Below are 24,494 nucleotides of genomic sequence, written 5' to 3' on the forward strand. Positions count from 1 at the left end.
CTTGTCTCATGCTTTCTTGCTTTGTGGTAGATCTTTGTTCTGTTTTCACTGAGATATTTGAATGCTAATCAATAAAAATCAAATCAATCAATCAATAAATAAATCAATCAATCAATCAATCATGTGAAGATAAGAACTGTTGCTGTAGATGTTCTCTCCAAACAGCTACAACCAGTAACTACTGAAGAAGAGGGAAAACAAAAGCTATCAATACTTTACTCAGTTTTCTGGTTCAGATTCCACATTTATAGCTTTGATATTAATGTTTTAACTGATGCTAACAAGTTTGGTAAGCTTATCCATGGTGGCCAAAACCATTCCTTGTACCAAGCTGCAAAAACCTGTATTTTTGGAGCCAGTGAAGGAACTGCAGTTTTGGCACTTCCTCACAGGCTGCTTCTTCTTCTTCTTCTTCTTCTTCTTCTACTTCTTCTACTTCTTCTACTTCTTCTGCTTCTTCTTCTTTTTCTTCTTCTTTTTCTTCTTCTTCTTCTTCTTCTTTTTCTTCTTCTACTTCTTCTTCTTCTTCTTCTTCTTCTAGCTGCATAGGTTTTTGCTTGGCCCCAGCATACAGTTTTTAACATTTGATTATATTTTTTAACAGTTTGGCTGTTTACGAGGGTATTCATATAACAACACCACTCTGGACATTACGTACACTACCATGTGAGCAGCACAATATAAACAGTACTACTCAACTGAAAACTTAGAAACTAAAAACAAAAACAGTGAGAGATAGGGGTCAGGGAAACAGTACACAGATGGTTTATAATGCAACAAAGTAACAGAAAGCGACATGTAAAATGTGCCTGGTCATTGTCTCAGTGGCAGAAACAGACCAGTAAGAATACATGAGGTCTTACAGTGCAGATAACAATCACAAGTCAGAGAACTATGAAAATTTGTAACTGTTGTCTTACTGAGATAAAGTTATGGTGTCACTATATTCAAAGACTGCAAGTTGTGCAAATGGATAGATTGGATATATTGTTATTGGCACTTAAGCTAACCTAATCTAATAAATAAGAAGGTGACAAGGAACTAAGATGCATGAGTCACTGTCTTTTTGTGTTGGCCCATATGCTATAGAAACTTTTATGTTACCCTCAGTAAGTCGTGGCACATGGCTCCCCGTCATTGACCCTGCTGGAGGTTTCTTCCTATTAAAAGGGAGTTTTTCCTTACCACTGTCACCAAAGTGCATGATGAAATGGGTTTATTTCTTTGTTGGGTTTTTTATCTGTATTATTGTATGGTCTTGACAATATAAAGCACCTTGAGGTGACTGCTGTTGTGGTTTGGCGCCAAGAGTGAATAGTTTCTCTATGGGTAGCCTGGACCTTTAATAAGAATATACCAGTCAGATATTTGGACATGACATTGGTCTGATCAGTGAGTCCATGTGTTCAGTTCATTTGTCGGTTTGTTGTTTTGTGTTTACTTCAACAGCAGCAGTGCAGAGGTTTCTAGCATGGATGAGGCTACCAACAAAGGGTGAGTCATGTGGAGGTATTTTCCCCTCTTGTCTTTGTGTGGTTGCAGTATCTTTGACTTAATCATAAACTGTGGTCAAGTCAGTTAATGTGACTGAAAAGCTGAGAAGACAAAGCTTTCTGTTTTGTTCACTCCAGTTTTTATCTGTGACACTTGTTGAAAAACTCTCATTGCACTTAAAGAGATATAATGAATTCTCATGAAGTTGATAAAAATCACCTTGTCTTCCAGTAAACACTCTCACACTGAGCTGACAGATGACTTGTGCAAATATATGTAACGCAGGTGTATTTGTTTTCTGTTTTTATATCTTGGGCCTGACGTCATTTCCACTTTGTGTTTAAGTTGATATTAATGTTTCCTCACATATAAAGATAAAGTGCAATTTTTTTCTTCTGAGTAAATACGAAAATATATTAATTTAGTTAACAAACAAATAAAAGGATTGGTGCATATCTAGTCTTTAATGTCTATGGGTGGTGATGATAAGGCGAAGTTTGCCCTCCTTAATGAGCAGTGGAGATACTGCCCTTCTTTCTTATCCAGTGAGATGGTAAATGGCCTGTATTTATATAGCGCTTTACTAGTCCCTAAGGACCCCAAAGCGCTTTACACATCCAGTCATCCACCCATTCACGCACACATTCACACACTGACGATGGCAAGCTACATTGTAGCCACAGCCACCCTGGGGAGCACTGACAGAGGCGAGGCTGCCGGACACTGGCGCCACCGGGCCCTCTGACCACCACCAGTAGGCAACGGGTGAAGTGTCTTGCCCAAGGACACAACGACCGAGACTGTCCAAGCCGGGGCTCGAACCGGCAACCTTCCGATTACAAGGCGAACTCCCAACTCTTGAACCACGACCACCACGATGGTACTGAGGAACTTGAAATATACACTGGGGTAGTAGGTGGTGGGGGAAAGCCTCAACAAAATGACAATCCTTTTGTTTTGTGAACATACAAAGACAGTTTTTTGTTTCCACGCCTGTTCACCAAAAAAGTTGCACCTTTTTGTTTGATGACTCATTGTTGCTGAGGAGACCCACACCACGGTGTTATCTGCAACCTGAGAAAGTGGTTTGGACGGAAAATACAATGATGAATCACTAAAGTGAGTAAGCAGCTCATAGGGATCCTGTGCTCATTGTGAGGGTCAGCGCCAGTCCAACTTGCCCGAGGCATCCCAGTCAGGAAAGTCCATGACTCAATTACAGTGAGAGGTGTTGATGTCGAGTGAGCTCAGTTTTCCTGGGACATACTGAAGCATGATTATGTTGCATGCTAAACTAGAGTCTGTGAACAGTATTCTGACACAAGCGTCCTCCTCCAGAGGTCTTCAAATATGATGAGGCTGAAGCAAGTGCAAGGAATATAGTGTCATCAGTAGAGCGAATGAATGGTTTCCAAACTGGAGAGAGTCCAGGGAGGTGGTTAGTGCAGACTGGTTTCAAGCCTAGCCTCCTGAAACAGAATAGGCTGCCGGGGGTGAATTTGAAACTGCCTGGCTCAGGTAGTTGTTGAAGGTGTTGGTCAAGACATCATCCAGCTGATCTGTACATCTGATCAGCACACTTACAGAGCAGAAGGTTTAGACATAAGTTGATTCCACACATGAACTCGAATCGGGTATGGATATGCAGTATTATAGTAGGAAATAGTATTCACACTACTGCAGTATCAGCTGTACTTTTCTTACACGACTACAACCTGACATCAGTCAGACTTTGTAGCAGGGAGCTAGCAGGGTAAACACCGGCTAATCTCACATGCAGCTGCATCCGAAAGTCAATGGCTGTTGTAATCGAGAAAAATCACAGAGAAAATCTTTTATGTGCAGTTTAAAAATGATCACTGACAAAAGAGAATAGAAAATCTCTACAGACATATATGATGTTTTAAAAAAATTCTTTATGTGGATTGTTTGCTTTTTGCTGTGTTGTGAACAAGTCATTCGTTGACATCAGTGATTAGTGGGCTTCATTTCTATGCCATTAACTTTCTGTAGCTTTTTGTGGAAAATTCACAAACCACTACAGTCAAGCGAGAGAGTAGGTGAAAGTTACATTTATAATTCTCAATCTCATGTAGATATTGGAAAGAAACAACAACAAAAAATAATAATAATACATGGCAAATTTGAATAGAACTTGTTTATTTGAATATTTTGTTAATATTTTGCGTGCTGTGACTTGAAAGTCTTGGAAAACTAACTGTAGTCCACATACATATCGTAACTCCAAATTTAAGTTGGGGACAAGCTTTGCTCTTATTTACACTGTGATGGAAATGAAGACTACACACACACAGACACACACACACACACACACACACACACACACAGACACACACACACACACACACTCACCTGTAAGTAAGATTTACAGGTGCGTTGATCCACACCTGCCAGGTTGTGACCGTTAGAGGGAAATTCTGTTCTAATGAAACAAAACTCCTTCCACTTCCTGTAACTGTCTATACAAACACAGTTGTTATCTTAAGTATTAAAAGTGAGTTTAAATTAAGTCACTCAGATATGGATCTATCTCATTTTAATATTTCCAAAACAACAGTTTAACAGGTCATTTACCCATCCTGTAAGAAAGCCTTGAATTTTCTTGTTTTAGGTGCATTTTTAAAGTAATACAGAAAATATTTTTTTCACATGAACAAAGATCTCCACTAACTTTTTCAGTGTTAGTAAAGAAGAATCATGAATGTTAATGAAATGAAGTAACTTTTAATTTACTTTGTTAGCATGAGAATTATTGCCGTCATTAGTATGTCAGCATGCATAACAGACACTGAATTGTAGGTGGTACTGGGAATAAATGTTTTCAGAGATTAGAACAGTTAAACAGGTGTGGGGGTGTTGGGCTTCACTGTCTATTGTCCTAGTTAGTACTTCCTGTTCCTGCTCCTGGTCAGGTGGAAAAATATAACAGTTAAATGATTCACTACCAACAGTGCTGTCATTGTAATGATAGATTGGATATGGAGTTCCTTGCTTGTTAGGATGAGGGTGTGGAGCAGTAAAGAAAGTAAAAATCTTTTGATAAACAAGAATCGGACATCCTGTTCAAATAGTTGACAAATAAAAGTGACCTTAGAACATTTACCACTCCCTATTCACAACTCACTTACTGATATGTGTTTTATGGAGTATAACTCAGTGTACGGCACATTAAAGTTTGTTTTATCAGTAACATTTGAACTTACACATCTGAGAATGACATGTACAGCTGTGAATGTTTAAACATTATAAGTCACTAAATAAACAGTTTTAAGCACAGCTGAACCATAAAACATGTCACATTTAAAATGAAATGTACTGAAAAGCCTACCTAATGCAATTTAGCCATTAACTGCTTATATGACATTTGTCTGCCTGTGCTGCTTTTGTGTTCTACAATGTTAGGTTCTCTTCACTGGTTAAAGAAAATTTTTCATTCATTTCCTGAGGCCTAAATGATCAGGCCCATTACATCTTAATGACCTCATAGTACCATATTACCCCAGTAGAGCAGTTCCTTCCCAGACTGCACGTGTACTCCTGGTTTCTGGAGACTTTAAAACCAGACAAGAGCCCCCTCTCGCCTGCCTAACCAGCTCCCAGTTTGGGTTCAGAAGACAGACGCCCTCTGTACTCTATACTTAGGCTTCAAATTTTCATTTCTGATAAGTTTTTAAGTTAAGCCTGAATCAGTTACCTGCCATAGCCTCAGGCTGTCTATAATGTCTGATCCAGTCTGATATTTTTTCCCCATTTAATCAACCAGGAACCAGGAATCTCCCTTCTGGAAAGTTTTTAAGGTTGCCTAGATTGTGTTTGTTGTGTTATTTGATGTCAGTTTTATTAGATTTTTTGAAGCCAATAAATATGCGTAGTGTGGTCAGTAATGCTTAGTGGAGAGTATGCGGGAGTCCCAGTCTTTTTTTTTTTTTTAGTTGACCATCGTTTTCAAAACAGCTACATAATAACAATTCATTTTCATATTGAACAAAGAAATTCTGCTGATATGCTGATGATAAAAAGCAGACCTGTAAGCATTTCATGCTAGATCTATCGTAACACAATTAGGGTCAGCTAGATGCTTAACAAATGCAGCATTTGCATCTGGACAGATTCATCTGCTATCACCTTATTTTAGGATAAAAATGTTTAAGCCACATGGATTTGTTGAAGATTTAAAAACAGCTTTAATTCCCCCTTATTGTATGATCATCGGCTCATGTTAGGTATGCTGAAAGGTCACTTTAGTGCAAATAAGAACAAATACTGTGAGTGTGTCTTTTCTTTGAATTGTTAGTCTCACTGATTAAACAGAAGTCCTTTTGATTGTGGGTCATTGTGCTGTTGTGGCTCAAAGAAATCTAGAAAGATTTTATCAGCTTCTTTTTCTTGAAACTGTTTTCCCGTGAAGTTTATCATACGGTGCTGTAAAACATTAACGCTGGTGCTATTGTCAGCCAAAGGTGTCTGGGAGGTTAGGGTGGTGGAGATTGTTAGAAGTCTACTCACTATTCTTAATTTATGCAAAGCGCTTGAGTGAACAAGCTACTGTTTGTCAGCCACTCCTTCCATTTATACACTTAGAATCACACTGTGGCCCTCGCTCAAGGACACAGGACTATGGTTCCTTAGACTCTAGCAGGAGAACAGATGCCATTCTCCATGTCTTGAATGATATGAGAAAAATCTCGGTGACAGAGTTTCATTAGCTGGAAAAATCTTCTTTGGGGTGTTTGATTATTTTTCAGTCTTCATCTTCAAACTTTAAATTGCCACAGTTGCATAAAGAGTCAGTGTAAAGACAAGAATACAGATTGATTTCCTCTTCTAGGTGGTGCATGCTGACTTAAAACTATAGCTGAGCTGAGGTTTCAACTTATGCGTGAGCTTATGCGTGAGCTTTACCAAGCTGTGTCACAAACCTTGTGAGACACCATAAAAACTGAGACTGCAGGTGAATACCAAAAACAGAAGTTCTGAGTTTGCTCAGAGTCTGAAACACACCATCAGTGCCTAAAAACCTTGATTACAGGTAATATCTGTATATCTGCTATTAGTGTCAAGAGGTTTACAGGTCAGCCTTTCCAGGTTAACCTCAATGATGAGGTTCTGTCTTTCTTTGTCTTTGAAGTGGTTATATTATCTAATCTAATCTATCTATCTATCTATCTATCTATCTATCTATCTATCTATCTATCTATCTATCTATCTATCTATCTATCTATCTATCTATCTATCTATCTATCTATCTATCTATCACCTTTGTCACTAGATGGAGTACGCCTCTCTGGTTGTCACACTTTTTTTGAGAGGGCTCTATAGCACAGAGTTTATGAAGGGATTGATTTGTTAATGGCAGAAGATGTCATTGTTAGTTGGTGCAGAGCTAAAGCAGGAGCCAGTCAGAGTTATTACCTGATGAGCAGTCTTGTGAAGTGGATAACTTGTCCTATGATTTTCTCCAGGTTGTGCTTCTGTCAGAGACTTCAAACTTATGAATTTGCTCTCACTTGCAGCTATAAGGAGCAGTCTCGAAGAGCAACATACCAGAAAAGAGACATACATTCAGGTATCTGCAGGGGCGTAATCTTTCCATCACTAGCCCAGGAGCTGGAGCCAGTGAATAAATGTGGCCAAAGCAGAGTAATCGACCCAGAATTGAATGCAGATTGTACCCTAGTCCACTGACAAAAAGCACGAGGTTGGCGGTTGTTAGTGGTTTCTCTGTCTAGTGGTAATTGTGCTTTAGCGAGGTCAGACACTAATTAAGGGTAATGATGCCTCACTTTGTAGCTGGTATTTTGTTTCATCCCAAATTTGCTGGATGGGGTTGAGGTCAGGACTCTGTAGAGACCAGAACACATTTGTTTATGGATGCTGCTTTGTTCCCTGTGATGAAATGCTGACAAATTGCTGCCGCAAAGTAGCAGGTTGTTGTAGTTTTTAAGATTTAAAAACCCAAACCCAGGAAAAGCAAAGCATAAGCATGCGTTATGTGGGATTTTCACCCAAGATAATGAAAAAAAAAAAAAAAGCGTAATGTGTTACTGAAGTTTCTGGGAAAGAAGCACAAACAATCTTTAACCCTAACCGTAGCTCTGTGGTTGTTTTTTAGGTACATCAGCACTGACTCAGAAATAGGCTGATGATTCCCAGTGCCTTGCTACACGTCCCTACGTAAGCTGTTCAAATATGAAGAATATCCAATTACAGAAAAGGACTCAGAGTTATCTTTGCCCATGGGAGTCAGGCAGCATATTTGTCCTTCACATGCTTCATTAAATTGTGGAAAATATCAGCCAACTATATCAGATATAGTAGAGACAATTCATTTTACATTTAGTAATTTCATCTTCCAAATATACATTCCTCTTCACACTGACCCCTTGGCTACTCCTTCCTGAGCCTGGTTTTGATGTAAAAGATGTTCTTCCGCTCTCCTTGACAAGCGCTTACTCATAGGGATCACTGCGGTTTTTCTCTCTTATATGGTCATCACATTAAAACAGAACGCACCTTGAGTCGACTGTTGCTGTGACTGATGCTATATAACCCCCCCCCCAAACTGAATCAAACTCCTCTCTGCTGTAGAAGACCCAAAAGGGGGTGTTGTCTCTTGGTAGGACCCTACAACATTACATAAACTGCGCCAGGACTGCTTGAAAAATACAACAGAAGATCCCAAGGTGTTGAGGTAACCATGAAACTGGGACGTACAGGAACAATCAAACTCTCAGTACCTAAGAAAATCCTGCGTCGTGCACCACGGGATGCAGTCTCAATGTGTCAATGCCAGGATTTTGTTTTTGCTTTTTATGTATAGTTGCAGTAGCTGCAGTGCCCACCACATTGCTGTTTCATAGAGTTATACATTAGAGAAGTTAGGAACTTTAATCCTAAATCTTCTAATACCCTCATGTCCCCACTCATGCTACAAACATGCAATGTGTCATTGTGATCCACGGCAGTTGATCCCAGTGTGACTGTGCAGTTGTGAATGAATGACACATTTCGTAGGTAGCTTAGGAATGATTTTCATTGCAGAGTTTTTTGTCAGCCATTAACAGTCACTGTGTTTTATTGTGCTTCCTTGGCAGCAGATTAAAGCTCGGGAGTGTCTTTCAGTGAAGATTTCACAGTTATTTCACAGTTATTACTAACAGATGTTTGGTTATCAGTCACTAGGAAGTAATAATCCGAATGACCCCATCTGAACAAAGAGAACTTAAGTCTGTCTTTTTTTTTTTTTTTTTTAACTTATTCTGTTGTTTAGATTTTAGCAAAAAGGCTTTTTTCTTTCTGAAAAACAGAGTAGAAAAGTGCATGTACAGAGAAGTTAGTATTATTTTGGCTGTTGATCTATTCATAAACTGTGTGCGAAAGATGGATATATGTAGGCACCATGACTTCACCCATTGTTCAGTGAAAGCCTTCCCCTGAGCATTTTTGCCATCACCCTCTTTTTCTTTCAGCCACTCCCATCAGGTGTCGCTACAGAGGATCATCTGCCTCCATGTTTCTCTCACTACATCCATAAACCACATCTATGGTCTTCTTATTTTCCCCTCCCTGGTGTCTGTCACACTGTCCTCATATATGTCCTGCAGCACTCTCACGCACTTCACATACACATACTTAAAAGTAGACGTGACAAGCAAGAAGCTGATCTGAGAAACCAAAGATACTGCATGCACATATGGTAGCAGCCTTTCAATTACACAGTAGCACTGCCATAAATCATATTGTGCTTTATCTGGAATTTATACAATAATCATAATACCGTATTCAATAAGACCTGAAACTTGTGGCTGAGACCATAAACTTACTGAGGAAGTGTTTACTGAGGCCATAGATCAAGACAGCACACTGTGGATTTCCCATAAATGTCTTTACTATCAATTTTCTTCTAGCAACCGGAGTTGATTTCAGCTGTTTCACACATTGAGGCTCATCTTTTATAAAAAAGTCTATAATTTTAATAAACAACCACAAACAAATGAGCCAAAAGGTTTAAGCGTATTTAACATGTCTTTATTTGTGGGGATAAGAGGCCTGACACACAGCCTCTCTTGACTAACTCATGCAGAGGATTATTTACATGACTGACTTCTAGCTGTGCCTGAGCAACACCTGTCCAGGAGTTGGAATGCTGCTGCTTGTGAAAGCTGGGCCCTATTCCAGGAAGCAGGTTCGGCAAACTCTGAGTTTAAAAATAAACTCAGAGATGATGAAGTTCATGCCTGAGTAGAGAAAAAAGCCGTCATCAGAGGGGTTCAGATGCCAAGATTAACCACGGTAACGGGTAAATAAAAAACAGAGCCTCTTTTTTCATCCAGTGGACCGAGGAATACGAATGTGCGTCGAGCTCACGGTGAGATTTATGTGAAAAAAACACGATGGGAGAAATAAGTCGTCTCAATCACCATCATCACAGGCAGTACAATAGTTTGATTTAAAAAATGAACACTTTTTGTACTGTTTGATCATCATTTACCCAAATTGTCATTAATTGAAACTGGAATCCTAAATTTACATATGATTACCAGCTGGAACCTGACAGAGACTGAATGACTCCTGCCTTCAGGTTTTAAAGTAATGTAATGTACTGATGTAATAACTTCATTTTTATATATATTTCTCTTTTACGAGTAAAGAGAAATATAAGAAAGGTCTAATGTTTCACAGATTTATAATCTTTTTAATTTGTATTGAGTATACTTTTGGGAGAATGAGCCATTATAAATGAGGAATACAGATTGTGCTGGGACAAAATAAGACAGTAAGGTAGTCTGGGCCGGATCCATGATCCTAAACTGTTTAAAGGTCCACGGTGCTGTGCACGTGGACTCTGACCTGGACACGGTTTGCTGATCTGTTACAGAGGCTCTGATAAGCTACCTTTGGGCAGATCTGCTCTGGTCTTCCCAGTGAGAAATATATCAATCATCAGATTACACTCAGCCTGTAACACATTTAAAATGCAATCAGTTCAATTTCAGAGTCTCAGTCATTTCGTCTTTGTTAAACTACTCACATCATCTCCCAGATCTGAGCTGTGAGAGACATTTTACCTCAGTGTGACCGTTTACGACACGATAATTGACTGATCATTGATCAGTGTCTTGTGTCTAAGACTTTAAACAGATACAGAAAGTGTGATTTGAACAGTGAGGCACGGAAAATATTGACTGTCTGACAGCCTGACAGCTGCATTACTGTTCACAGTCTCAGTATTTAAAAGACGGAGACTTTAGACTTTATTCTGAGCTGGTAATACATTTGTGACATAATCGGTGTCTCCATCCTTACACTGATGACTGAGTGATTGTAAAAGAGCTGATGTTAAGTTGAAAAGTGAACTAGTGTCCGATTGGGATTTCAGATTTTGTTAAAATGTAAACCTGCAAATTAATTTCCTCATCAATGCAAAACTTTATGAAGAAAGACATTTATAGAGTCAGGGTTTAATGTAACCCTCCTCCTGGAAAAGACAAGTGTTTCCCTTATCTCTGGATTAATAAACGTAGAGCTGTTAGTGTAACGTGACTTCGGCACTCTGTGGTTCTCTCCTTTGATTCACTGAGGACCGTGGTGAGGTTAATGGGATCAGCATTCAGAAACTGGTTTCACTATGACATGCATGGTTTCACTATGATTATGTTTGAATCAGTGACACATAGAATACGAAGTTAGCAGATGGTTTTCACTCCTCGGCTGTTTGCCATTCATTAAAAGTAACAAAATTGTGTTGTCTTTGCTTGGCTGAAGATGAAAGCCTTTAAAAAAAATGTAACTACAGTTTTATTAAACTGATCAGATGTGTTGATGAAAACAAATGAACAATTAAATAAACAGGATTCTGATGAAGACTGGCATTAGTTTAGATTCTCTTGAATTAAGCGTGTTTTAAAAAAAAATGAATTCACTTTTAAAAAAAAAACGTTATTTCTCATTTGTTTGTCTCGTTAATTAATGGTTGCTGCTTTTACCTGTTGATACAAATGTGTAACAGCTCTGTTAAATGAGGCATAAACTCAAAGTTTACTGACATTTGACCATGTCATGGGATAAAAAAGCAGGACTGTTTACACTCAGGTTAGAGGTGGAGCTGATGAGGGGATCGAGTACAGGTGTGTAAGTCAGGTGATGAGGAAAGGTTGAAAAGCAGGGATGCTAATTTGTCCCGCAGAGTGTGCAAAGGCTCTCTGGGTTAATCCACTTTAAATAAAGCCATAAGTCATTGCTCAGACTCTGAATTGCCATGAGCCAAAAAGCAAGCATATCTTACCTTTAATAATACAGTTGAAATGAAGAATTGTTAAGTGGTGAAGGGAGAAAGAGCCTTTGTCAGAGCGTCTGTTCAGCACTGGCTTAGTGTAGCATATTTACAGTGCAGGTTAGACGGACATATATGAAAAAAAAAATAGTTTAAACTGTAAACAAAAGCCAGTGAAACACCTTAATAAAGGTGCTGCAGCTCCCACCAATGTAGAACAGCTCCCCCCTTCTCCAGGAAATAACAATTAATGACCTGCTGAACTGCCAGCTGGACTTTTTCTGTTATCCAGAAGTGGAGAGAAAAAAATTGCCACTTCTCCGAAACTTCCCTCTTTCTCACTAGGCGAGAGAGAGAGATATTAATCAAACACACGCCTTAAAATTTGATCTATCTGTCTTCAGAATCTCCTCTGACTTTTGCAGCAACACACAAACAACAAAGCTACAGCAAACTGGTTTTAGCGTTTCAACTGCACCATTTACCCAGTAACCCAGAGACCTGCAAGCAGTGTGCACAAGTAACACTTGTGGGCTGCGTGTTGTAACGTTTGAGGTTATTGGGCCTCCTTATGAGTGTTACAATATCTCCCAATGTGTTGAAACAATTTGGCAGTTTACAGTTTTAACCGACTTACAGTGACTGACTGGAAACTTTGCCTTTATTACATTTGCTGTTGGTAGACTAGGAGAAAAGATACATTGTTAATAAGTTTTCAAGTGCTACGTTCCTCTCGATAAGGTCGGACTGGTTTTCGGCAGCTGAAGCGGGCGTTGCATGATGTAGATTTTTTTAAGCAATAACACAACAAAAACAGAGTATTTAACAAACTCCTTGCGAGTTCAAAGTGTAGACACAGTCGTGAACATAGCGACACATAGCGATGCCCCTGGGGCTTGTCTGCTGGCAGCGACCCTGGGGACACAGAAGAGCAGTGGTAGTACAAGTGCAGTCAGAAATTTAGAATATCCTGTTTTTTATTTTTGACACAACCAAAGATTCCACAGTCTGACACCGTGTCTTCACAAGTGACTTCTCCACTTTGATAATTTAGAAGTGAGTCATAAAAAAAGTATAATCTGATCGAAATCTTTTAGATCAGCAAAAGGGGAATCCCCGACTCTGGCATCCCTGTGAAGGTTTCCTCATATCCAAATATAAACCCTGACCATGACCTTTGACCTGTAATATCTATCGTGATGAACCCCTTCCTTCCTTCAATCTGACAGACAAATAAGTAGAGAAATTTCCTTTTCCTCTGCGTGTTTCCCCCAGATTTAACTCCCAGTGACACAAACACAAAAAGCAGGGTCAGTTCTTCACATCCATACGAGGTCAGTGAAACAACACTGCTGACTTCTTTTGTTCCCGATAATTCAGCCGGACTGTGCATCAGAAATAAAAGGTGACATATTAAACAGTTTAATGAGATTCTTTCTCATCCACGTCTTCATTCACGCACACGTGTCAGACAGAGACAATGAAGAGTTCATCTGCAGTTTTTCCTGTCGCTCTCTCTCTCCTCCCACCCTCTCCGATTACCCCGTCTGTCCCTCTCATAATAAAGAGAGGGTCTCTCTTTTTTCGAGTCATGTCCAGACATGTGTCTTTTCTCTCTGACTGTCTGTGTTTCTGTCTGATGAACAGAGCCATGAATATACCTGTCACGCAAAATAAAATTGAAGATTATGGAACATCATGGAGTGCAGATTGGGATCCCCAAAGGTCGAGGTTTGTCTGCATTTTGGTCCACAATTTAGCGATATTTAAATACAGTTACACAGGAAAACATATATACATATATATACATATATATAATTATAGATGATTGCAGATGATGTCTATATTTGACTACTGCTTATAGATCTAACAGTATTGTGACTTGAATTTGAGTTGCCCGAAAGGAAAAGACAAGCGAGACCTCCCTCTTTGTCTCCCTCTCTCTCTCCGCCCAACTCAAAAAGAGCTTAATTAATACCAGGGTCTCCTTCTGTCTCTCTCTATTGACAGAAACTGGGCATGTCCTGGCGTATCCTGTGGTGGTCTGCAGGCTTCAGCTTCCCTCCCACAGGAAAACACAGAACACATTTGTACTGAGACCCAAGGGCTGATTTTCATAAGACTATTTTGGTAACCTTGTTTACAGACATTTAAAATGGTTGCAGCATCACATATTACAAATGATGTCATTAGCAGATTGAAATACAGGCATCGCTGGGAGCTTGTATGCAGCTTACGCAAGCTTGCAATAATTTGTTAATGTAAGTGCAGATTTCGGCTTGAAACATCCACTCTATGATAGAAGAGTGGATGTTTCAAAACCATTTTTTCATCATAAATCTCAAAACATATCTTGGATGTATCCAAATAAAAGCAAAAATAAAAGCCATTGCAGTGATTTTGAAACTGTAACCCACAATGCTACACTTTACTGTTATCCAGAGCTGAATGTGTTGCTGTTTCAAGCCTGCTGACTCTGAAATTCCAGCGATCTGCTGAAAGCAGCTGAGAGGTGGGAGCATGCGCAGGCCAGCTGTGTGTATGTGTTTGTGTTCGCGCACGCGTCTGCTTTATGTGAATAAATGACCTGACGTGAAAGAGCTAGACGATGTGTGTCCCTGCTTGTTTCTTCGCTTGTGTTTATATATCTAAAAATGTCCGTGTTGTCAGTTTGCTCATCGATCTGCTGCGTGTGCATGTGTGTGAGTGTGCACCGCTGTGGGTTTGAATGTGTGCCGCAAGCTCAGCTGTTTTTGACATTTATATGGTGATTGATGTCCGGAGAGTGCAGTGTGCTCCTCTGCTACATCCATTATCTAATTCCCACTCACTGATTTCCAGGAATATCATGGAAGGGTTCTTCCATGCAGAAAAAAACAGAAAAATTCTGTCATTTCATGAATTTAATCAAGACTGCTGTCGTTCATATAGAGTAGAAAATTTTCCTGAAAAGCGTAAGTGAAAGGGAAAAGGAATACTTTTGCGAGTGTGGATGAACATGCATGTGTATATGTGTACTGAATGGACTAAACTAACACTGACCAAATTAGAGCCATGCAGACCAAAGAAAGCCAAAATTCCATTGCACGTCTGGCCATCATATCTGCAGAATAGCCTCTGTCATCAGACATGTCATCATTTCCTCTTTTGATTGTATTGCCAGACAAAGCCATTTTTGACAGGCCATAGATATAGCATGATATTTTGTTACCACTTCATTTCCATTTTCACAGCCCAAGGGTCTCTGCATGAAACTCAGTGCTGTTTTTGAAGTAAATCTAGTTTATCTCTGAAGGCATGTTTGGTTTCCAGGTGCCTCTTTAGCTTGCTTGTCACCATGTTAGCGCCTTGAGGCGACTTTTGTTGTGATTTGGCGCTATATAAATAAAATTGAATTGAATTGAATAGTTAGCATTAGCCAACTTTTACTGGCAAATGATGTTCTGAGAGCTGTTACCATCACTGGTCCAGCTGAAGCTGTAGACAGGTTACATTGTGGATCCTTTAATCATTTTTACTGTTGGTGGGTTGTATCCTCTTCACTGTTGATCACATACTTCGACGCATCTCACACACTCACAAGATTCCACCATCAGGAAACTGCTCTTGGACAAAGGTTTATGCAGAAAGAAAGAAATGCACACTCACAAGTACTGATAAACTAAAAAAAATAATTCATTCAAGCTTCCCAATGTGTTAAGCAGAGAGAAGCTGCTTCACAACATCTTTCTGTTTTATGTTTGTACCTGCAGTCACCCTGAAGGCGAGAAAGCTGTGCTGTGGACAGAAGATAAGAAAGTATGTATTTGTCTGGAGTCTGCTCCCACTGTAAAGATGCGTCACTTGGTGTTTTCCTTTCCCACTGAGTAAAAGCAGCAAATCTTTCTACATCAAATCTTTCTTTCTGCTTTTATCTCCTCTTCTGGAGATGCTTTTTGTGTACTGAGGAAACTTGGTCTCATCAAAATTGACACAACAGCTGCCACAAAATTTGCTGTCAAATGCCAATCGTGTGAATACTGCTAATATGCATTTTGAAGACCTACATAACGCTCCAGCTATTTCACTGCACTAAAATGAGCCTTTTCCATGTTTTTTTTTTTCAGTTCTTTGGGTTCTTTTAAGCTCATTGCTTTCTGTGTTGAAAAAAGTGTCTTACGGCAGGTTGCATCTGCTGTGCTGAAGCGCTGAAGATTTCCTTCTGCTGTGTTCTCAGAAATGCTGGCTGCTGTATAAAACCCTTAATCTCTGACCTCTTGTCTTTTTACAACATATGCAACATCTGCATCGCCTTTTCTATCTACACCCTGCTATCATGAAAGCGCTTGAACACATTTTGTGTGTTTTCTGTTGATATTTTGCTTTTTGTTTTTTTGCATGCCATTTCATGCAATGTATTGGTTTAGGAATGGATCTAAACTTTGACTCTCAGAGTAATTTTATTAACATTAGATAACATGCAAAAAAGTTAAAGTGCATGCACAGAATAAACTTGAAGTGGCCCTTCTTTGTCTTTTGTCCTCTCCTTTAATTTTGTTCCCTTCACCTTTTCCCCTATCTTCCTTTCTAAGTTGCTTCCTTTAGTTTCTTTTTCTCGACTATCTTTTTTCCGGAGAAATATCTTGGCTTGCAGCAGCTGTTACGTGCACGCTCTGTGTGTCCATGTCTGTGTGCAGTTGTGCACTGAAACGTGATCTTTTGGCTGAAAGGAACAGTCTTGAAACTCTCACGTGTATCAGTGCAGCGTGTCACAGGAACGACCAAATAAGGCAGCAAGAGCAGCCGGCATCTGTTACAGCATGCGTGCATGTGTCAAGCTGGCAGAAGCAGCAGGTCTTATTATTATTTAAATAAATCACTTTTTCTCCAGGATTTGAAAGTGGTTTGAAAAGTGTGGGCAATTTTTAGAAATAAAAACAACATTTTTAATAGTGTCAGTTAAGTTCCTAGTAACAGGTTTCTTTCATTGTTCTTCCTGTGCAGGTGTAATGTGATTCGAAGGGGCTGGAAATTTTAGCAAAGATTAAAGAAGTAAAGCCTAGAAGAGATGCCTTAACTTCCTTTTTTGGTTCATTGTTTGGGAAAATAAAAGTTGGAGATAAAATTTTCGTTCTATTTACTGACAGCCAGGAAAGTGGAGCTGGAGGATCCTCAAGAAAGGGAGGGCAACTATCATGTAAGGAGCCATTGTAGACCACTGTATTGATTGAAATACAGTATGTGTTTGACCAGACGTGCATGAGACAGATGACTGCAAAACACAGCTGCGATGAATCCCGTATAATGTCCAGTGAACTGTTAGAGACACATGGCCTTTCAGGGCAGGTGCAGGTGGAGCAGGAAGAGCCAGAAGTCCTCCTCGCTGTGCAATGTCTTCACGGTTTGCAAATGCCTCCACAGTATGTACTTCCAGACTCTTATCATGGTTGCACTTACCAGAGGAAGTAAAGGGGCCCATAATGTGTCTCTGCACGTATCACTTTACGTCTCCCTGTGGCAGCGGAGCGTGTTCTGAGTGCAGGAAATTGTCCCATAGCAGAAAACACAACTTGCTAAGTGACGAGGGAAAACCCTGATTAACTAATAAGTGTAGCTTTCTTGCTTCAGACCTGTAGCTCTCCCAGTGAACTGAGAAAACCACCGTCCTCACATAGCAACGCATTTTATGTTTTTCCCATAAAACCCATTAAGGTAACAAAGAGGAGAAAAACAAAAAGACATAAAGGAAACGGACAAAAATGAAAACATTCATCTTTTAACAATAACTTTCATCTAATACATGTTTTAACCTCATGCTTTCACTAAAAACTGCACATGTACTATCTTCATAATAGACATCTCCTACATCAAATAAAACTGTACCTACAGTATAAAAAATAAATAAAAAATAAACCAATAAAGCAAATGTTTATTGGTTGAGGTGGAAATTCCATCCAAGAACCAGTCAGGGAACAAATAATACATTAAACTTACACTTTCAATGTGGATGAGAAGGCATTTAGGCTTTTAAAGAACTAAACTAGATGCACCAGAATGCTCAAACCGACTGAAGCGCCTGTTTCTGGAGAATTCTTATCTCACAGCATGATCTTTCAGGTCAAACTTGAACAAACGTCAAACTTTGACCTGCAAATTTGCACTGACCAAGTGGGACATTGCTATATATTGACTTTGCAGAGTGGTTCTGCAGCAAACCTATTAGACAAGAAAGTACCAGCAGAGGAATACTCCCCAATATCAGGTTATAATGGCAGTGTTGTGAAACTCTGGGAATATGACTGCATATGAATACTCAACCAGTTGTTACATGAAAGCCAGCATTAAGTGACCATCAAGTAAAAGCATTATGCCAATGCAATTTCACATTGGCCCTGAGGGTGTTACTTGGTGTAAACTTGTCTTTTCTTGAATCATCTGATGATACAAGTGTGATTAATCTGATATAAACAATTACCTTTAATCCAGGCTACACAAACTTAAACTCTCTTCGGTCTTTCAACATCTAAAAGTAGATTAATCTATGTCCTAAAGGTTGAAACACGTCCATCTTCTGCTATTGTTTGAGGTCTCTGCAATTACATTTATTCAATGTGCTGCAGTGTATGAAGTTGTGCAATGTTTCAGATGATGAATCAAAGGCATCCTTCACAGAAAAGCTGTAATAAAGCTGTACCGTAAAGCCTGAGGAGATTAACGTAGCGTGTACACCCGCCATGCAAGTTACTGCCTGTTACAGAGATGTACACGGGAAAATTTATGTCCAAACTGTTCATCTGTACATCAGAGGGAGCGAAATAACGAGGGAAGGGGAAGTGAAGTGGAAAGAGATGGTGGCAGAGAGGAGGAAAGGATAACCAAAGAAGTAGAAGGAAAGACGAGAGTAAAAGTGTGCAGCTGAAAGAAAGAAGAGGATATTGATGACAAGTGAGTCAGTAACAATGTATCTATAACAGTGTGTGTCATTTGAGTTGTGAAATTAAAACTAGGTCCCAGAGGATCGTGGGATATACGTCTACGCCCATGTGCTACTTTCCATTCCTGAGTGACACCTCTAAAACTAATAGACTTCCCTGAGGAGTTCTCCCACACACACACACACACACACACACACCACACACACACACCTACACACACACACACCTACACACACACACACACACACACACACACACACACACACAGGGAGGATTTATACCTGCTCCAGGCCCACCAAGCTCCAAATCATGAAGGGACATGTGATTCACCCCTGCGTTAGACCGTACTCCCCATACAACACAAGTATCTATATAACTTCCCACGCCATATTTCTGTGTAAATTACTTAGAATCACTCCAGAAGTTGCATATTTTGTGAAACACGTGATCTTTTGTCTAAGCAGTCATGTTCTGATGACACCTGTTATCTACACAGAAACTATTACAACACATTTTCCTGTGGAAAATTTTAATTTTGGTTCTGAAGGAGCTGAACAGCTTGTCGTTCATAGATTACAAACAGCTGTTGACCAAGAAAATCAAGTCCCCCACTCAATGACCCAGTGTTTGAATTAGCCGATAAAATGATAAAGTCGTGGTTAAAAGTGCGACGGGCTTAAATAGTTCTGTGTCTGATAAACTTTTTGAATGTCTACAGTTTACACGTGAACTTTGGACTCACATTCTGAAGCCAGATAGACATAGATAGTCCACTTCAGACAGGTTTGCACTATTGGGAATACTTTTAATTTAGAGAACTTTCCAGATAGGCCAGCTCATGATGCCCACTCAGTAGCACTGAAGGTGCCAACAGATTAACTATACTCTTTACATATTGTCACCATGCAGATTTTAACAGGTCTTACAGATTCTGTGTCCATGACTCTTCTAGGGTCTGCTCGCGTCTGATTGACGTAAGTTTCATTATCAGATGGTGAGTCTGAGGGTCTGTGGAGATATCCGTGTGCCTGCCAATTTTCTGCGATGTCATCATAAGTAGATCAACAGCCAGGAAATCACATCATCTGTATACTGGACTCTGGAAAAGGATGAAACTGTGTGTCAGCAGAAAAGGAAATATTCAAGAGATTTGTAAAAGGTCAGAACGTATCTTTTGTTATCCTTTATTTTTACAAGTAAAGGTCTCACAATATTAAAATCTCTTTTTCAAGACAGACCTACTTTGTCATATATATATATTATTTGTTAACCAAACAGTGATGGTTTACTGAGGGTGGACCCTGTACAAATGGAACAAAGGGGGTACCCCTCAAGTTAAAGTGAACTGGATCCATCAGTCATCAGTTTCTGATGAACTGAGAATGATTTGTGTTAGCTACTACTGTGGCTTGGTTAACTGTGAACTCTGCTGACACAAGGATTAAACATATATTGTGTGGTTGACCAGTCAAAATTGTGCAACACTTTTGACTTGAGGGACTTGACAAATACCTGAAGGACTGGTTAAACCTTTTATAGACTTGTGGTATATGTAAGGGACAGCTCTGCATGACTGAAGGATTAGTCAGTTGTGTGAGTAAGGAAATAAAAGTTCAAGAGGATTGCAAAACCTTCCTGAAACTCAAACATCTACCAGACTGGTCAGATAACTAAGACATGACTAGCTTAGCTCCATCTAAGACTGAACTATTGAGACTTACCAGAAAGGCACCTATATCGTCATAATTTAAGGTTTGTTAGGTTGAATTATTTTAAGATGTGCATGAACATCCTAAGAAGGCACAGTATAACATTTACACGATGGTTAAAACTTGTTTTTAAACTTTACTTCAGAGTAAAGTTGACTCTGACTTTATTATTTTTCTCTTTTCCACAGAAACTGAACATAAGCAACACACTGAATACCAGAAGAGCTGACAGTGTGATTCACTCCTACTCTTAAATACTTTCCCATGTTGAACAATGAGAAAGGGCAGGACACTGTTTACAGAGCCGTGCCGGTGTATGACAGAGGCATCACTCTGTCAGTAAAACTCACACTACTATCAAACTGAGAAAACAGAGAGACCATGATTATAAAGATGAATAAAAAAACAGGAATCTTTTTCCTTTATAGTGCTCGTTTCATTATGGAAAACATTTAAGCCAGCCATCTCATGTGAAATACATTATGTAAAGCTTAAATAGCACTAATAATCTTAGTCCAGGCTTTAACTTCTGTTAAATCTGAAACCAAGCTTCAGAGTAGGCGGTGTCTGCAGTGGTGCTATAGTTTTTAAAGTCAGTACAATTTGAAAGACAATAGCAAATCAATTCAATTTTTATTAATATAGTGCCAAATTAGAACAGAGGCCTTAAGATGCTTTATTTTGTAAGGTAAAGACCCTACAATAATACAGAGAAAACAGAAAAAACCCCAACAATCATATGACTTCCAATAAACAAGCCCTTTGGCGATAGTGGGAAGGAAAAACTCCCTTAAACAGGAAAACTCCAGCAGAACCAGGCTCAGGGAGGGGCGGCCATCTGCTGCAGCTGGTTGGAGGTGAGGGGACGAAGACAGGACAAAAGACATGCTGCGGAAGAGAGCCTGAGATTAATAATAGCTAATAATTAAATCCAGAGTTGTGTACATACAGAGTGAGTGAAACAGGTAAATGAAGATGAAACACTCAATGAATCATGGGAATCCCCCAGCAGACCTACTGCAGCATGACTGATGGAAGATTAAAGGTCAGCTGATCCAGCCGTAACTATAAGTTTTATTAGAAAGGAAAGTTTTAAGCCTAATAGTAAAAGTAGAGAAGGTGTCTGTCATCTGCTTTGCAAATGGAATAAACCAGTCATTCATATTTGTTTAATATGCACACTGAAGGACATATCCTGGTCAAAAATGACTCCAAGATTACTCACAGTGTTACTGGAGCTCAAGGTAATGCCATCCATCAGCACAAGATAAATAGGCTGTGTCACTACTGAATTGCTCTGATGTGAGATAATCAGGATGATATAGCAGACATAAATGTTTAGGTTAAAATGGAAGTGAATCTTGTATTAGTTTCTTACATCTGCTTGTGTCATTTTCTCATGAGTTTTGAGTTAGAGAAGTCTGGGCAATGAATCCCAGACAAACCCCCAGTCTGTCATGACTGTCACAGCACAACGTCATTAATAGCGTTTACATCATTAACTTTGGTCCAGGATCAAAATTGCAACTTACCAGTCAAGTTCTTGTGATGTCATAGCTTTGCAATGTGGAAAAATACCCTTGTTCATGTAAAAGCATTTCAAGGGTTTTCCTTATTTATACCATGTAATTAATATGTTATAAAATTAGGATTGCTGCTAGCCAAAGTTAGCTAGTGATCAATGCTAATGCTAACTGAATGCTCACCATTGTATAAATCAGAATGTTTGTGTAACTGTTTGCTTTAAGATTTTGCAAAACTACATTTATTAACAAACATCATTTAGTTATTGCTTGAATCTGTGACCCAAACCTAGGAGCCTCCAAGAATAACTTACTATAAACATGCTCTGATAACAAGAACATGATGTGACATACCCACAAAGAAAGGATATTTCCATTAATACTGAAGGATTTTGCTTTGAACCCCTGGATGGAGAATCTGAGATGCCTGAGAGGCTGAACTTTGGGCAAAACAAAATCCTCTTGAGCATTTTCATTGTTTTGGCTGAGCAATCTGACATATTTCTAGGACTCACAGGAAGCTGTTGTGCATGTGTGTGAACGTGTGCAAAGTTCAGCTCTGGTTTTGCCAAGTGGTGCAAAAGACTTGTGAAATATGTTCAAACAAATGCTGTGTTTAAATGCTGTGATGAAATTGGGAATAAATAAATAAAGGTGCTGCAGAGGTTTTGGCATCAATTCCTGGTCTCTTTAGACTTCAGGTACACATGTACACCTCTATTCTTTGTGTATTAGATAACATGAAGAAATGAAATTATGCAGAGCTTGCCAAGCCAAACACACCCACACACTGATTCCCATGGGATTTTTCTGCATGTGTGCGTGTGTGCAGTTAAGGGTTAGGGCATGTGCCAGCAGGTCAGACTTCTTAATGTGTGACTGAAAATGAAAGATAAGAGTGAATGAGAGAAAATGTTGAAATAATAACAGCAGAAAGGCAGATTATTAAAGATGGATGAATAGCTTTTAGGAATGGCAGGTATTTCTTTTTTTCACCTGATTATTCCAAGTAATATCTTTTTGTATAATTAAAAAAAGTTTACTAGAAACATAAACCAAAATCACCATGAAGTTGTACTGAAAACACAAACATTTTCTTACCATTTAATTGTTAAATATAAACAAAAATTCAAACTTTTATGTAAGTTCTGGTAAGGAAGAGGAACGACAGAATTTTCAAAATAAGGCAAGAAAAAATAAGACTTTATGCAGGAGCTTCTGAAATGCTTCTAGTTTGATTTCAATCTGAGTGAAGGATGGAACAAACATGAATCTGTGTATTTACTGTCACTTACATAAGTGCAGTTAGGCCATTACATTGTTGACTGAAGTACTGAAGATGACCAAACTTTTCCAGATTTAATTCTTAATGTAATCATTAACTTCTTCTCATCCTCAGGCTTCTTATTTCTACTATTGTTACTTTTCTGTTCACTGAGCTCTGATCTAACAATAGATGCTTCATTAATAAAACACACTGCTCTGCCCTTTAACTTGCAGGTAATTCCGCAAGTTAAATTCCGCTCCCTGAAGACCAACACAGAGAGACTGAGGAGGAGCTTCTTCCCGCAGGCGATACGGTCTCTCAATCACACCACCACACAGTACTGACCCACACATACAGTTCTTACACACACTGGACTTTCTGGACTTTGTTTTTGCACAACACTGGTCACTATATTCTTCATTTCCGGTTAATACTTGTACAGCTGCTGTTATTGTGTATATATTATTTATATTGAGATTTCTTCATACATTCTTATATAGTTCTATATTGTGTATTTTGTTGTACAGTTATTTTATTTTCAACTTTAATTTATATATTTTATCTTATTCTTCCCAGTTAAATTTACCCTTCATTCTAATTTGTGTTGTACAGTATTTCATTTTTAACCTTAATTTATATTTTATTCCTTCCTAGTTAAATTTACCCTTTTTAATTTTTCATATTTATTTCCTATCTTATTCATAGCCTTTCCTTTTTTTGTTTTCTTTAGGTCACGAGCAGTTGTCCAAGCATTTCACTACATATCGTACTGTGTATGACTGTGTACGTGACAAATAAAATTTGAATTTGAATTTGAATTTGAGGTACGTATTATGTAGCTGGCCTAAATGAGTAACTTTAGTTTGTAGACCTAACACAGAGCACCAAACTGAGTACTGCGGAACCAGGGAGAATCGTCCACACAGGTTTACGATATATAAATATATATTTTTTGTTTTGACATTCACCTGATTAGAGATATTGTTGGACTTTTGTCTTTCTACAATGTAAACTATTTGGAAAATAAATTTACCTTTTTACACTTTAGCAGTTCACATACTGGACTGGTTTACTGCCCTCTGTGTTGAGCATCTTGATCCAAATAAACAATGTTGTAAATAAGCTAAAATTGATACTGAGTGAAAGTTTTGGTTTGTTTGTTTTTAAAAAATACAAATATCATGGCAAATATCATATCATGATTTTTTGTGATAGCTCCAACTCCTGACTGCAAGACCAGCATTTGCGACTTTGAAAGGTTGACAAAGCCCCAACCTTTCTCAGTTTACTGAC

General features: G+C 38.9%; 1 long non-coding RNA gene across 1 annotated transcript; it reads left to right on the forward strand.

The window, feature by feature from the left end:
• Positions 1 to 12: 12 nt before the first annotated feature.
• LOC120716242 lies at positions 13 to 14,392 on the forward strand. Its single transcript, XR_005691849.1, has 3 exons — positions 13 to 1,494; positions 13,436 to 13,519; positions 13,799 to 14,392. It is a non-coding gene; the product is annotated as an uncharacterized LOC120716242 (long non-coding RNA).
• Positions 14,393 to 24,494: the final 10,102 nt, after the last annotated feature.

Source organism: Simochromis diagramma, unplaced genomic scaffold (assembly GCF_900408965.1).
Source record: "Simochromis diagramma unplaced genomic scaffold, fSimDia1.1 OVJJ01000320.1, whole genome shotgun sequence".
Taxonomy (NCBI): Eukaryota; Metazoa; Chordata; class Actinopteri; order Cichliformes; family Cichlidae; genus Simochromis; species Simochromis diagramma.